Source organism: the organism of the source record quoted next, unplaced genomic scaffold (assembly GCF_019419815.1).
Source record: "Pyrus x bretschneideri cultivar Hongxiangsu unplaced genomic scaffold, Pyrus_bretschneideri_v1 Contig25, whole genome shotgun sequence".
NCBI classification, from domain to species: Eukaryota; Viridiplantae; Streptophyta; class Magnoliopsida; order Rosales; family Rosaceae; genus Pyrus; species Pyrus x bretschneideri.
In genome coordinates, this window is record NW_025999557.1 from 3,272,313 (window position 1) to 3,289,449 (window position 17,137).

The 17,137-nt window shown below is 36.6% G+C and overlaps 3 pseudogenes; all 3 read right to left on the reverse strand.

The window, feature by feature from the left end:
• Positions 1-510: 510 nt before the first annotated feature.
• LOC125478509 lies at positions 511-2,633 on the reverse strand (annotated as a pseudogene).
• Positions 2,634-3,530: 897 nt separating this feature from the next.
• On the reverse strand, positions 3,531-5,142 carry LOC125478486 (annotated as a pseudogene).
• Positions 5,143-14,383: 9,241 nt separating this feature from the next.
• On the reverse strand, positions 14,384-16,508 carry LOC125478451 (annotated as a pseudogene).
• Positions 16,509-17,137: the final 629 nt, after the last annotated feature.

Sequence of the window (17,137 nt, forward strand, 5' to 3'; positions counted from 1 at the left end):
CCAAAATCTTGAACTCCATGATATTCACACAATTAATGGGGAAGACGTAAATCACATAACTTGATAACTAGTCGTTAAATATCATCTACAACCTTTTATCTTGAACGTTCTGTAGATGAGTATGTGCACCCTAATACGTGTTTTTCATTAATGTAACACTATATGGGTATGTGCAATGTTATAGGTAAAGAGAACCTGTTTCCTTGAAACTCATAGTTATTTATTACCCATCACAATAATATCCATTAAACTGAATATATCACACTTGGACCATATCATGTGCACCACATTAGGCTATTAAAATGTTCTTACTGGAGGCTACGTCTTGCATCACAGGCGAAGCTGAACTCACTGCGTCACTATGACTATCTATATCTAGCTCATTCTTATGTAGCAGCTTCTAGAAATAACATGCAAGACATATTAGGCGGCAAAGTTCTATTTAGAGAAAATACATGCATTACAACACAATACATGGTTTAGAACTTTAAACATCGATACTTAACAAAACTAATAACGACGTTTACGTAAAATGATGTGAGCACCAGATTGAGGTTGAAGAGTTGCGTATGTTGAAGGATCATGAGCATAGGATGAAGAGAGCTCGAAGGTGAAGTGTTGTAAGATCAATGATAAGGCCAGTTTTGCTTCCATCATAGCAAAATTTTGGCCAATGCAAATCCGCGGACCAGCGCCAAAGGGGAAGTATGTGAATCTGTTGTTTGTTGCATTTGAAACTCCTCCTGAAAACCTCTCTGGTTTGAACTCATCTGCATCGTCACCCCACAATTCTTTGTCATGGTGAACAAGAAGTATGGGTACATAGACGTCGACTCCAGCTGGTAATGATAATTTCCCAAGTTGTGTTTTCTTGTGAGTGATTCTAGACACCTCAACACCCGGTGGGTATAATCTCAGAACTTCCAGTAAGATCATGGTCACCTAGGGCATATTATAGGTGTAGCTAATTATTTCATGTAAGCGATATAAAACATTCAAATTATACATATAATTAGTTTACATGAAAACATTAGACACTTACAACACGTAGGTGCATTAGCTCATCAAAGGTTGGTGTGTTATTGCTTCCAATAACCTGCAAGACTTCTCTCTTGCTCGATTTTGCCAATTCTGATTGTGGCTTAGTAAAACCATTGCCCAAACTAGAAATGCTGCAGTGGTCTCTTGCCCAACAAAGTAAAACAGCTTACACTCCTCAATCACTTCTTCAATACTCATTCCAACGTGTGGTTCCCATGTTCCTTAATTTCCTTGGAGTTGGACTCCAAAAGCACACCCAATAAATCATCTTTATTAATATTGTCACCTGCCTTAATCGTCCCTTCTCTTTTGTTTTAAATCCATGATTAACACTCTTATCTCTTTATTAATTTCCTTCATCCTCTTGTTCATTTTTGATGGTAGAAACCTGCACAAATGATGAACTTGTTACATTAGTAGTATTTTTTTTTTCTTTTTCCAATAAAAAAAGTTAAATTTACCTCCATCCTGGGATATAGACACTTGTTAAGCTTCTTCTTAGAAGTGTTGCACCAATTCTCGCATGCTCTTTCAGCAGTTGGAATATTTTCTTTCCCTCTTCATAGCTACTTCCAAATGCAGCTCGAGAAAGCACATCGGCTGCCAAACTCTGTAGCCAAGGCCACACATCCAACTCATATAAACCCTCGTTGGCCACCAAGTTCTCCCATGTATCAATCATCTCGCTACAACATTGGTAAAATGTCGGTACCATAACCTGCAATATGAGAAAAATTATTAATTATCACTTTACACCAATATATAGATCTCCAAGAATTGTTCATAGTGCTGGTGGAGTATTTTACTTATAAAATACACACAATTGTTATTTAGATCTCCAGGAATTGTTCATGCAAAAAAGGAACAGAAGAAAACGAAAGCTCAAGAAACTTGAATGCATGTTGGAAATATACAGTACAATACCTTTAGCTTCTCTAAATGGAATGCTGGGTTGATAATCTTTTTGTGTTTCGTCCATTTTTCACCATCAATATTTACAAGTCCCTGTGGAAGTACCCTTGTTATTGGATTACTAAGTGGCTTCCGAAAATCATCATATCTGTTTAAGACATCTCTCAAATCTTCTGGATTCAAAATGTTCACCCTCAGAGTGGGCCCCATCCAAATAAAAGAATTCTTGCCTGCAAATTTTAGTTTTTGTTTAATTAACTAATCCATGTCATGTTTAACTTATAAGAGTACTACACATGCCTGGTGATATGAATGTAATCAAATATTTGGCATACGGTGAGAGTTCACAATACTAATTAGTATACATACATACATATTTGACAAATAAGACTGGACATACCGTAGGTGATCACTGTCTGGTGGAGAAAAGGGAGGATGTGCGGCACTATATCATGTGAGAGGTGGTTCATGGGTTTGGATCTTGCTTGTTTGTGCATCATGGAGCTTTCTTTCAAGTCTCCAAACAAAAGTCTGTAGGAGTTGCCCCCCAAGCCTTGTTGCCTCAGGTATCTTTCTAATTTCTTTGGCCTGAACCACACCCAATTCAGCAAACTCCATGCCCATGCTACAATGCTAACCAAAACAACAGTTAGGGCAACACTGCCCAGTGAGGCTTCCATTAACCTGTAGCGAGAAAGAGAGGGGAAGTAAAGAGAGAGATGGAGTTTTGGTGATGAGGAACTTGTTTGAATGGTGTGGAAAATGCTTGCTCCCTGTAAGCACCTTACATCCAGTCTTGATCCACATGTAAAACGGTGGTGGTACGTAAGAGGATGGCTTCGTGTCAGTCTGCATGGAGGTGTAGGGATCCAGGTGGCATTTGCACGTGTATGTTTTAACAGTGTGCTGGGTACACGGTTTGGTAATATCGAGTGTAATATTCAATTGATTGAAAATTTTTTAAAAAATTAAAATTAAAATTAAAAAAAAAAAAAAAAAAAAAACCACCAACCAATAGAATTAAGACACTTAGTGTATCAGATCGTGTTTCTGATATACTAAAAATCTCCGTGACTTAGGACAAATTTAATGGTTGGCACATCATAATGATGCGTTAATAACCGAAATTTTTTTAAACATGGATAAGGATAAAATTGTTGTCGCAATTTTAGTATATATTAATAAAAGTAAATAAACACACGTGCTATAATTTTAATTAGTGAAATCACAACATCGCATGGTGGTGATCCGAATATATCGAAAAATTTCTCCAAATAATTCATATGCATTAACAAATGTGCAATTTAATATGATGATACGGCTTTATATCAAAATCAATTGATTTTCACATGCAAGGATGCCTAATAATCTCCAAATTAAATAATTTTGTGCAATGATGATCTTTAGATGATGATAACAAAAATAAAAAAATAAAAAGAACAATTCGAATATGATGTTTATACGATAAAGATCATGGTCGCCTAGGGCATATTATAGGTGCAACTAATTATTTCATGTAAGCGATATAAAACATTCAAATTACAAGTTTATACATATAATTAGTTTACAAGAAAACATTAGACACTTACAACATGTAGGTGCATTAGCGCATCAAAGGTTGGTGTGTTATTGCTTCCAATAACCTGCAAGACTTCTTCTCTTGCTCGATTTTGCAAATTCTGATTGTGGCTTAGTAAAACCATTGCCCAACAAAGCAATGCTGCAGTGGTCTCTTGCCGACAAAGTAAAAACAGCTTACCATCCTCAATCAACTTCTTCAATACTCATTCCAAGGTTTTTGTTGTTCCCATGTTCTTAATTCATTGGGTTGGACTCCAAAAGCATACGCAATAAATCATCTTTATTAATATCGTCCACCTGCCTTAATCGTTTGTTCTCTTTTGTTTATAATATCCATGATTAACACTCTTATCTCTCTATTAATTTCCTTCATCCTCTTGTTCATTTTTTATGGTAGAACCTGCACAAATGAAGAACTTATTACAATAGTAGTAAATTTTTTTCTTTTCCAATAAAAAGTTAAGTTTTACCTCCATCCTGGGATATAGACACTTGTTGCGCTTCTCAAAAGTGTTGCACCAATTCTCGCTTGCTCTTTCAGCAGTTGGAATATTTTCTTTCCCTCTTCATAGCTACTTCCAAATGCCAGCTCGAAAAAATCACATCCCCTGCCAACTCTGAAGCCAAGGCCACACATCCAACTCAAATAAACCCTCGTTGGCGACCAAGTTCTCCCATGTGTCAATCATCTCGCTACAACTTTGGTAAAATATCGGTACCATAAACTGCAATGAGAAAATTATTAATTATCACTTTATCACCATATATATATAGATCTCCAAGAATTGTTCATAGTGTTGGATTATATGAACAATGAAAACGACAGGGAGGCTAGTTACTTATAAAATACACACAATTGTTAATTAGATCTCCAGGAATTGTTCATGCAAAAAGGAACAGAAGAAAACGAAAGCTCAAGAAACTTGAATGCATGTTGGAAATATACAGTACAATACCTTTAACTTCTCTAAATGGAATGCTGGGTTGATAATCTTTCTGTGTTTCGTCCATTTCTCACCATCAATATTTACGAGTCCCTGTGAAAGTACCTTTGTAATTGGATTACTAAGTGGCTTCCGAAATCATCATATCTGTGTAAGACATCCCTCAAATCTTCTGGATTCAAAATGTTCACCCTCAGGGTGGGCCCCATCCAAATAAAAGAATTCTTACCTGCAAATTTTAGTTTTTGTTTAATTAACTAATCCATGTCATGTTTAACTTATACAGAGTACTACACATGCATGGTGATATGAATGTAATCAACTATTTGGCATACGGTGAGAGTTCACAATACATATATATTTGACAAATAAGACTTAACATACCGTAGGTGATCACCGTCTGGTGGAGAAAAGGGAGGATGTGCGGCACTATATCATGTGAGAGGTGGTTCATGGGTTTGGATCTTACTTGTTTGTGGATCATGGAGATTTCTTTCAAGTCTCCAAACAAAAGTCTGTAGGAGTTGCCCGCCAAGCCTTGTTGCCTCAGGTATCTTTCTAATTTCTTTGGCCTAAACCACACCCAATTCAGCAAACTCCATGCCCATGCTACGATGCTAACCAAAACAACAGTCAGGGCAACACTGCCCAGCGAGGCTTCCATTAACCTGTGGCGAGAAAGAGAGGGGAAAGTAAAGAGAGAGATGCAGTTTTGGTGATGAGGAACTTGTTTGAATGGGGTGGAAATGCTTGCTTCCTGTAAGCACCTTATATCCAGTCTTGATTCACATGTAAAACGATGGTGGTACGTAAGAGGATGGCTTGGTGTCAGTTTGCATGGAGGTGTAGGGATCCAAGTGGCATTTGCACGTCTATGTTTTTTTAGTGTGCTGGGTATATGACCCGATAATACAAAGTGTAATAATACAATTGATTAAAAACTAAAATAAAAAAATAAAAAATAAATTAAAAAAAAACCACCAACCAATAACATTAAGACACTTAGTGTATCGGTTCATGTTTCTGATATACTGAAAAATCTCTTTGACTTAGGACAAATTTAATGGTTGGCACATCATAATGATGCGTTAATAACCGAAATTTTTTTATAACATGGATAAGGATAAAATTGATGTCGCAATTTTAGAATATATTAATAAAAAGTAAATAAACACACGTGCTATAATTTTAGTGAAATCATAACATCGTATGGTGATGATTTGGAGACATCGAAATTTTTTTTCCAAATAATTCGTATGCATCAACAAATGTGCAATTTATTATGATGATACGGCTTTATATCAAAATCATCGATGATTTTCACATGCAAGGATGGCTAAATAGTCTCCAAATTAAATGATTTTGTGCAATGATGATCTTTAGATGATGATAAAAATAAATAAATAAATAAATAATTTGAATATAATGTTTGTACGATAATTAAAGATACGTTAATCTCAAGTGGAGGGGCAAATACGTTCCCCCATAGAAAGGTCACATATTTTTCAAAAATGTTCTACACTAAATTCATCTATACTACAAAAATAAAGACTCGAACTTTGAATGTAAAGAAAGAGAGTACGCTCCGCTAACCAGCTTGACTAAACCTACATTTGCACCAAAATTGGTACTCTTATCTTTCTATTATGCATAGACTCAAATTGCAATTATTCCTCGTTATTATCAATTTAGTTAGTTTTATTCATATAGCATGAATAAATTATTTGAAAAAAAAGGCAAGTAAAACATAACCTGAACACTAAATCACTGTAAAGAAAGAACTTAAATTTTTTTAAGACATTTATTGAAATCTCTTTGCTATGCTTTCTCTCATGTTAGGATACATGGATACATAGTACAGTTCTACATTCATCTGGAAAATCGCACACAGGTCATTATAACAAGGCAATAGGCATGGAAAAATCTTTCAGCCCAACTATGAAATAAGCAAACATAATACAAAATGGAGGCAACAAAATAATCTCTTTCAACTTTGGGGTTCCAACACCGGGCTTTGACATTGTTCAAGAATTATGTTACAGATGTTCATGGTCCGTGCATCGAGGAGACAGTGATTCCACAATTTGAGCATAAATAATCTCCAACACCTGCCAAGTGAGTTGTCGTTTGAGATTCACAAATTCTAATCAAAAGCACAGCATGATAATGCTACATTTTCCTCCAAGGCAATACGTAAAGCATCCAGTGCTTGAGATGACAAATTATCTTATTCTCATATAACAGACAGTCAGATGATACTAGGTGCTTTCCGGATGGCTTTCGCTAGATAGGGGCTGGATAGGGGCAGGAATGATGCAGAGACAAAATCACTTTATACAGAAACTGTTCAATACTGAAGGTGAAGTCCTTAAACTTCAGACCAAAGAAGGGGTCTGACCAAAAAATCTTGAGGGCAAAGAGTGAAAATAGTTAAATACTTAAACGCTTATTTGAACGCCACTGTACATACAGTCCCTAGTGGCGCGTTTGAAAGAGGGACTTTTTAAGTTCATGGAACTTAGGTTTAATTTGTTAGGAATGGATTAGAAAAATTAGATAGAGGGGATTGTAAATGACTAGATGACACGCACCAACCCAGATATCCAAATGACACCTGAATGGTACGTGCTAGCTGCCATTCCAAAGTGACGAAAGCCATGGATATACGAATTTACGAGAACATGAAGGGACATGTAATCCAAAAGTTATGCAAAAAAACAACATTAAAAAAGAATATGCAAACATTAAGAGGCAATAGTAACAATAATCCAAAAGGTAAGTGGACCATAATTTATACTAATACTAATAATACGAAAACCGATTTCTTTTTGAACATATTAACCCCCTGTTTGAAAACTCATATAATACTACATATAAGTTTTTCTAAAACTCTACATGCCAAAAATATTCATAGCAATAAAATCATCTCTAAGGTGGTATCGAAACGCCCGAAGGCAAAACCCAAGAATCTCATAAATCAAACAATGGTAATATCGTCGCCCGAAGGCAAATCCATAAAACCTTTGTAAATCACATCATTAATGTACTCAACTAGGGGTATCATAGTCACCCGAAGGGATAACCTGTCCATCACCTGAAGGTGAAGCTGTACGACACTGAGTTACGCCAGTGAAGAAACATGGTAGGCCCCATCACCCGAAGGTGAAGTTGTACGACTCTGGGTTACGCTAGAGAAGAAACATATACATAACACATTGACACTAGTCGTGGCCAGTGAAGCTGTCCGACACTAGTTTTGCCAGTGAAGCTGGGGGTATGTCATAAATATCCTCAATTGTGTCCTATGGCCATAAATGTCTACATACCCGTGTTGTGTGAATGTGCTGTATGATAACCCACTAGATAAGCACCGAAAACATATCTCAAAATCTCATATCAAATTCGGAGCTCAAAAGCTCAAAGCCTCATCTCATAAATCCAAAAAAATCATAATCGTAAATCCATAGAATTTTATATAAGAAAATCCAATAATTCATAACCTTTAGTAAAACGTAAATTCGATAAATCATAAATATTTTGTAAAAGCAATTTAAATAAATCATAAACTCTCTGTAAAACATAATATAAAACATACTCAATTCATGAAATATGAAATGCATGCAAGCATAATATTTTATAAAAAAAAACATGCAATTTGAGAAGGGGTCCACTCACAAGTATTCCGCTATCGGAGAGCCGCTCGAATTAGGGAGGACCGGATCACTTCCAATCGTTGCACCTAAACACAAATGGAGACCATTTACTAAATCTCTACTAAACGATAGAATTTGGGAAAACGAACAGTGGATTCGGATTCGGCACGTCGAAAAACCTAAGGAGGGACCTTGGGTTCCATCACGCAGTGGCAACCTAAGAGGCCACGAGCCACCACACACACCGCCACACACTGAGTTGAGTCGTTGGAAAATTCGCCAGTGTCGTCGTGGTCACCATTGTGGACGGCGGCGGAGCACAGTACCTCAAACGGAGGTGCGTGTGCTCCATGTGCCGGCCATGACAGCTCTCCACGGGCGGACCTTAGAAACTAGGATTAGGTCTAGGTCGAGTCAGATCTGGGCTTTGGGTTGCTGGGTTGGGCCGGTTGTTGGATTGGGCTTAGTAGTTGGGTTGGACCCGGGTTAGGGTTTAAAGGCCAAGGATTTGGGCTGGGTTATTGGATTGGGTTTTTGGGTTGTGGGTTGGGTCAACTCGGTTTCAGGCCATGGGTTTGGCCGAAATCTGGGCAGAGTTTCTAGAGCTCTGCTTCAGCTCATTTCTTCACCATTTTCAACATTCTAACTATAGAAATGAAGCTTAGAATGAGAAGATGAGATTCATACCATTTTGGAGCTGTGTCGTGGTTGGAAATGGCCAAGAAGGTGACGGTTCTCATCGGAATCTAGGGAAAGTTTCCCTCGAGTTGTTTCCCATGTCAAATCACGTGCACAACTCACATTGAAGCTCAGAAATTAAACATTTTAATGAAATGAGGCGGAAGGAAAGGACCTCGAGGCCTACCTTGGTTGTGAATGAAAGAAACTCACCGGGAAATGTAATGAACAATGTAGCAGCATTGTGCAATGTACAACTTCGAGCTTTGGTTTGATTTCGTGATCTATGATCCTAGGTTTTAGGGAGAGATAGAAGATTAGGGAACGGTGGTCGAAATCTGGTTGTGATGGTGATGACTGTGCTTTGCTGAAGAAGGAGAGAGAGATGAGAAGAGAGAGAGAAAGAGAAAGAAGTCACATGAGGGGAAGAAAAGGGCACCCCAGAAATGGGGGGAAATTGCCACTTGTCAACCAAGGAGAGGCCCAAAGCGGAGAAATATCTTCAATTGTGAAATTATCAAAATGCCTTTAACATTCAAAAATTCGTAGAAGCTTCGTTTTAGCTTCAAATCCGATTTTGTTTGTGCCTATCTGTTCATATCGACGACTGCTATAGAAATAAAATAAAATAAAATTTTCTACATGTCAACAGACAAAAGTCAATGGAAGTCAACATTTTCATCATTCATGTGACAGATTATGTGTCATCACTAGGGTTTAGGGTATTATTTCATTACATGTCACAAGGCATCATCCAAAAAATACCCGCGACGGTAGTATTGAATTTGGCAATACACAACCCAAACATGTGACGCATTTTGATTGGTCCAAACACTTGCAAAACTTAGGCGGCAGCACTTGATAAGGTCACGTGTTTAAAAATGAATTAATTTGACATCCGAGTTTGCATCTAAGTTTCATCAACGCAACTCAACCCAAGTCAACTACAAGTCCAACACAAACCAAGTCAACAATATAAACCCTAAACGCAACATGTCAACAAGTATTCATATAAACATACACCAAGCCTAAACAAAACTTCATAAATTTTGAAAAAATTAGTTCATTCATAAATTTAAACAAGTTTTAATCAACACAACTCAACCAAGTTAAAAATATAACTCCATCTCGACCAAATTTAACAATATAAAACCTAAACACAACTTTCAACAAGCATTCATAAACCTATATCAATCTCAAATTTCAACAAACTTCATCAAGTATGAATAATTAACCATGAATGCTAAATTAATTTTTTTTTTTTTTTTTAAAAGATGAACATAAATAAAAGTTTACTTACTAGGGTTCCAAAATTTTAAAGTCACCAAATCAACAACCCGAAATTTCAAAGTGACTTTAAGGGAAGGAACTATGACGTCGATTTGGCGGAAGCAAGTTTGTCATCGATTTGAAGGAAGCAAGTAGGCAATCGTTTTGGAGGAAGTAAGTAGGCCGTCATTCCTCAGCACAAACTGCAAACGAATCAAGGTGCGTCTTTTGTGTCAAAAGAGTTTGAAACGAAGTATGCCACTGTCGATTCGAAGACGCGGTGTGGAAGACGCCGTCAGAGACGTTGTGTGAAACTCGAACGAAATTTTTTTAATTCGCATGGAAGTGTTGGGCAGAGGGAGACGACAAAGTAAACTCACGGGGAAGTTACAAATTCAATTTTTTGTAACTATTGTCCAGTTCTGTTGGCCAATAATTAATGGATCATTTATGACCTGGTTTCACGCTAAGCTCAATTGGCTTATGTGAGCCGTTTAGATAAAATTCAACAGTTCATGTTGGTCCAAACAGATAGTCCGCACACACAAGTCTGCACAAGAGAATTTGCAAACTTCAGCTTCATGGTAATAAAAATCGGATCAGCGGCTGAGCCACATGGGGGCCATGATAGTCCCGGACCCATTCTGCAGCTCGTACCATACAGCATATAGCACGTTGTTTTACAAAACTGCTATAACACATCAAGTATATCCAAACTGCATGAAGGATCAATTTATGTTGAAAGAAAACTATTTCTGTTATAAATTAAGGTCTATTGTGTTGACAGTGTGGCCGCCATGCGTTCAACAATTAGTTTTATATGCTTATGGTATAATTTTCTCAATACTAATTAAACTCATAAAAACTCTATAGGTTCATCCTTTTCTTTAGTTTATAAAGACCCATGCCAATGTAAGCATTATGTATTTTTTTATTTTTTTCACTTAACACTAGAAGGACTTAGTTCGACTCATATGAATAGCGAGTTCGATATTAAATTATTGTTATGAACTCAAACTTTCATCCCTTAGTGTAAAATAAGGTTGTATCAAAATAATTATTCATGCCAGTACAAAAACTCTCTAAATTTCCTCCCTTATATTTTGTTTAATGATGGCCTAGGGAGGCCCAAAGGTCTTAGGTCCATTCGGTACACCCTATTTCGATGCTGACATCGTCACACATGGTGGTCCTTCACCTATTTCGATGCCGACATCATCACACATGATGGCGGCGAGGTGTACCGACCTCGGAGATGTTACGGGTGCCCTCAAGATGCCCTAATCCAATGAGATTCTTTGGGTAATCTCTTGGATTCCAGTCGTCATAGACAACCCCGCCATCACGGGAAGGCGACTTCTGGCATCATGTTGACTAGCTAGTCCTCACAGATGTAGGGTTTTCTCGGTTTATGTCTAGAGGTTAGGAACACTACCGTAAAAAAAAACGACGTGTTGTCTAGGCCAGGGCTAGGGTTTGGTGACTTTGGCTCGTTGCTTGGCGCGCTCATCGTCTCGCCATGGGGTGCGTCTTCCAGCTGCTGCTACTACGGATTTTAGGGTTTTTGAAATAAAAAATGTTATTCTTACCATCTCTCAAATAAAAATGAGACTTAAATGCATTGGTAGATCTTATCTCTATTAGAGAGATAGTACAACTAGATGGTAAATGTAATATTATTCTTTTGAAATCCTTTGTTTATTCTTTTTTTGATATACCCACGCATACATCAACAAGTAATTTGCATATAATGAAACATAGTAATATTAGTATACAAAGCATGAAATAAAAATAAAAATCAAAGGGATTAGGTTTAGAGTTGCTTCTTTTTTTTCTTTTTTTTTTTTGAACAAATAATATTATCTACACTAAAGGGGAGGAGGTGGGTTTAGCTTCACAATAGGCTAGCAATAATATTGTTCAAATTCGTATTTGGTGAAAATCAAACTTAAAATCTCTCACGCTTACAAGTAATACAAGTCATAAAGGATTTGATCTCTACAAACACCTAATGAATTCCTATTTCTAATTTACACAGTCGCATTCCTATAATAACACTGTTTACAACACACATGATAATACATCCTTCATAAAGTAAAAAAAGAAAAGACCCAGACGAAAAGTTCTTATAAACTTTACTTGTGTCAGGCCAAACCAAAGTGAGAAATCATTTTAAATACTCACGTATGAAATTGTTCATCAAAGATCACTCCACGCGACGTTTGAGTATATCCACATATAGTAAAGTTGCCGATAGATACACTATCAGAAATTACCATTTACAACGAATTTTACCCGATAGATTGTTGTCGGGCAAAACATAAGGCGACGAAATCTCTCTCTCCTTTTTTTTTTTTTTTTTTTTTGGTGATATGTAATCCAAATCACCTCATGAAAGCTGGTACAGAATAAATTAAACTCTAAATATTAATGGAAAATATAAGAGTTCTCAGAGCATACAACATGTAAACTTAGAAGGATTTTTATCACAAATATCCCTGAAATTAAAAATCAATCAATATAGTCTCTTAAAATAGGCGTCGCAAAACTATATAGTCCTTTTGTCACAATTCTGTTAAAAATTCTGTTAAGTGCTGATGTGGCATATAAATGGGTCCCACAAAATTTATAGGTTTTTATCACAAATAGTTCCTAAATTGATCCACACCATCAAGATGGTCCTTGAAATTGATCCACATCATTAATATGGTTCCTGAAATTGAAAATCAATCAATGTAGTCCTTGAAAATATGTGTCACAAATCAATATGATTATTCCGCCACAATTCTATAAAAAAATTTGTTATGTGTTGATGTGGGTTTAATAATTAATTAAAAATTGTCTAAATACCCTTTTGCACAATGGAATTTTTTTTTCTTCTTATAGTAGGGCCTACTCCGAAGAGAGATCCATTCCATAAATTCTCAAAGGCACAAGGCTTAACCAAGGCCTAAGAGGGGGTGTGGAAATAGTTTTCAACCAACAATGGGCACACCTCAGTTATAACCTCAATATCTTAAGGCAAACCTCATCGTTCTTTGCATCACCAGACCAACAAGGAAGCGTGAACAAGCTTTCCAAGATTAAGGTTGTGAAGATGTTGATCGCCTAAATGTTAACGGTGATGTTCCAGTAGTGTTGCTAATGGGCCAAGCCATCACAAAGTTGATCTCGATCCAGGTTCAATTCGGTGAAGGGTGTCGAAATGTGTAAAGATGAGTGTATTGAGATTTCTTTTAGAGAATAGAGAACGAATGAGGTAGAGAAATGTGGACTGTGATCGGAGGTGATTGCAAGATTGGATTTTTGAGTTGACAATTTTTTATTAACTATTAAATTATTAAGCATATTTCTAATTTTTTTTTTAATTTAATTAGACTTGTGTGACCCATTTATGTGTCACATCAGCACATAACAATAGTATAATAGAAGGACTACATTGATTTGAGACACTTACTTGTTGGACTACATTGATCAATTTTCAAATTCAAGAACCATTTTGATGTCGCGAGTCAATTTCATGACCATTTTGATGTAGTGGATCAATTTCAAGGATCATTTGTGAGGAGAAAAAAAACTTATGGGGCCCATTTATGTGCCACATCAGCACTTAACATAATTTTTAACATAATTATGACGGAATGACCACATTGATTTGCAACACCTATTTTCAGGAACTACATTGATTGATTTTCAATTTCAAAGACTATCTTGATGGTGAGGGTTAATTTCATGGATTATTTGTAATAAAAACCAACTTAAAATTGGGTAAAGTCATAAGACTCAATTTATGAGCCAAAATCTTGAACTCCATGATATTCACACAATTAATGGGGAAGACGTAAATCACATAACTTGATAACTAGTCGTTAAATATCATCTACAACCTTTTATCTTGAACGTTCTGTAGATGAGTATGTGCACCCTAATACGTGTTTTTCATTAATGTAACACTATATGGGTATGTGCAATGTTATAGGTAAAGAGAACCTGTTTCCTTGAAACTCATAGTTATTTATTACCCATCACAATAATATCCATTAAACTGAATATATCACACTTGGACCATATCATGTGCACCACATTAGGCTATTAAAATGTTCTTACTGGAGGCTACGTCTTGCATCACAGGCGAAGCTGAACTCACTGCGTCACTATGACTATCTATATCTAGCTCATTCTTATGTAGCAGCTTCTAGAAATAACATGCAAGACATATTAGGCGGCAAAGTTCTATTTAGAGAAAATACATGCATTACAACACAATACATGGTTTAGAACTTTAAACATCGATACTTAACAAAACTAATAACGACGTTTACGTAAAATGATGTGAGCACCAGATTGAGGTTGAAGAGTTGCGTATGTTGAAGGATCATGAGCATAGGATGAAGAGAGCTCGAAGGTGAAGTGTTGTAAGATCAATGATAAGGCCAGTTTTGCTTCCATCATAGCAAAATTTTGCCAATGCAAATCCGCGGACCAGCGCCAAAGGGGAAGTATGTGAATCTGTTGTTTGTTGCATTTGAAACTCCTCCTGAAAACCTCTCTGGTTTGAACTCATCTGCATCGTCACCCCCACAATTCTTTGTCATGGTGAACAAGAAGTATGGGTACATAGACGTCGACTCCAGCTGGTAATGATAATTTCCCAAGTTGTGTTTTCTTGTGAGTGATTCTAGACACCTCAACACCCGGTGGGTATAATCTCAGAACTTCCAGTAAGATCATGGTCACCTAGGGCATATTATAGGTGTAGCTAATTATTTCATGTAAGCGATATAAAACATTCAAATTATACATATAATTAGTTTACATGAAAACATTAGACACTTACAACACGTAGGTGCATTAGCTCATCAAAGGTTGGTGTGTTATTGCTTCCAATAACCTGCAAGACTTCTTCTCTTGCTCGATTTTGCCAATTCTGATTGTGGCTTAGTAAAACCATTGCCCAAACTAGAAATGCTGCAGTGGTCTCTTGCCCAACAAAGTAAAACAGCTTACACTCCTCAATCACTTCTTCAATACTCATTCCAACGTTTTTGTGGTTCCCATGTTCCTTAATTTCCTTGGAGTTGGACTCCAAAAGCACACCCAATAAATCATCTTTATTAATATTGTCACCTGCCTTAATCGTCCCTTCTCTTTTGTTTATAATATCCATGATTAACACTCTTATCTCTTTATTAATTTCCTTCATCCTCTTGTTCATTTTTGATGGTAGAAACCTGCACAAATGATGAACTTGTTACATTAGTAGTATTTTTTTTTTCTTTTTCCAATAAAAAAAGTTAAATTTTACCTCCATCCTGGGATATAGACACTTGTTAAGCTTCTTCTTAGAAGTGTTGCACCAATTCTCGCATGCTCTTTCAGCAGTTGGAATATTTTCTTTCCCTCTTCATAGCTACTTCCAAATGCAGCTCGAGAAAGCACATCGGCTGCCAACTCTGTAGCCAAGGCCACACATCCAACTCATATAAACCCTCGTTGGCCACCAAGTTCTCCCATGTATCAATCATCTCGCTACAACATTGGTAAAATGTCGGTACCATAACCTGCAATATGAGAAAAATTATTATTATCACTTTACACCAATATATAGATCTCCAGAATTGTTCATAGTGCTGGTGGAGTATTTTACTTATAAAATACACACAATTGTTATTTAGATCTCCAGGAATTGTTCATGCAAAAAAGGAACAGAAGAAAACGAAAGCTCAAGAAACTTGAATGCATGTTGGAAATATACAGTACAATACCTTTAGCTTCTCTAAATGGAATGCTGGGTTGATAATCTTTTGTGTTTCGTCCATTTTTCACCATCAATATTTACAAGTCCCTGTGGAAGTACCCTTGTTATTGGATTACTAAGTGGCTTCCGAAAATCATCATATCTGTTTAAGACATCTCTCAAATCTTCTGGATTCAAAATGTTCACCCTCAGAGTGGGCCCCATCCAAATAAAAGAATTCTTGCCTGCAAATTTTAGTTTTTGTTTAATTAACTAATCCATGTCATGTTTAACTTATAAGAGTACTACACATGCCTGGTGATATGAATGTAATCAATATTTGGCATACGGTGAGAGTTCACAATACTAATTAGTATACATACATACATATTTGACAAATAAGACTGGACATACCGTAGGTGATCACTGTCTGGTGGAGAAAAGGGAGGATGTGCGGCACTATATCATGTGAGAGGTGGTTCATGGGTTTGGATCTTGCTTGTTGTGCATCATGGAGCTTTCTTTCAAGTCTCCAAACAAAAGTCTGTAGGAGTTGCCCCCCAAGCCTTGTTGCCTCAGGTATCTTTCTAATTTCTTTGGCCTGAACCACACCCAATTCAGCAAACTCCATGCCCATGCTACAATGCTAACCAAAACAACAGTTAGGGCAACACTGCCCAGTGAGGCTTCCATTAACCTGTAGCGAGAAAGAGAGGGGAAGTAAAGAGAGAGATGGAGTTTTGGTGATGAGGAACTTGTTTGAATGGTGTGGAAAATGCTTGCTCCCTGTAAGCACCTTACATCCAGTCTTGATCCACATGTAAAACGGTGGTGGTACGTAAGAGGATGGCTTCGTGTCAGTCTGCATGGAGGTGTAGGGATCCAGGTGGCATTTGCACGTGTATGTTTTAACAGTGTGCTGGGTACACGGTTTGGTAATATCGAGTGTAATAATTCAATTGATTGAAAATTTTTAAAAAATTAAAATTAAAATTAAAAAAAAAAAAAAAAAAAAAAAACCACCAACCAATAGAATTAAGACACTTAGTGTATCAGATCGTGTTTCTGATATACTAAAAATCTCCGTGACTTAGGACAAATTTAATGGTTGGCACATCATAATGATGCGTTAATAACCGAAATTTTTTTATAACATGGATAAGGATAAAATTGTTGTCGCAATTTTAGTATATATTAATAAAAAGTAAATAAACACACGTGCTATAATTTTAATTAGTGAAATCACAACATCGCATGGTGGTGATCCGAATATATCGAAAAATTTCTCCAAATAATTCATATGCATTAACAAATGTGCAATT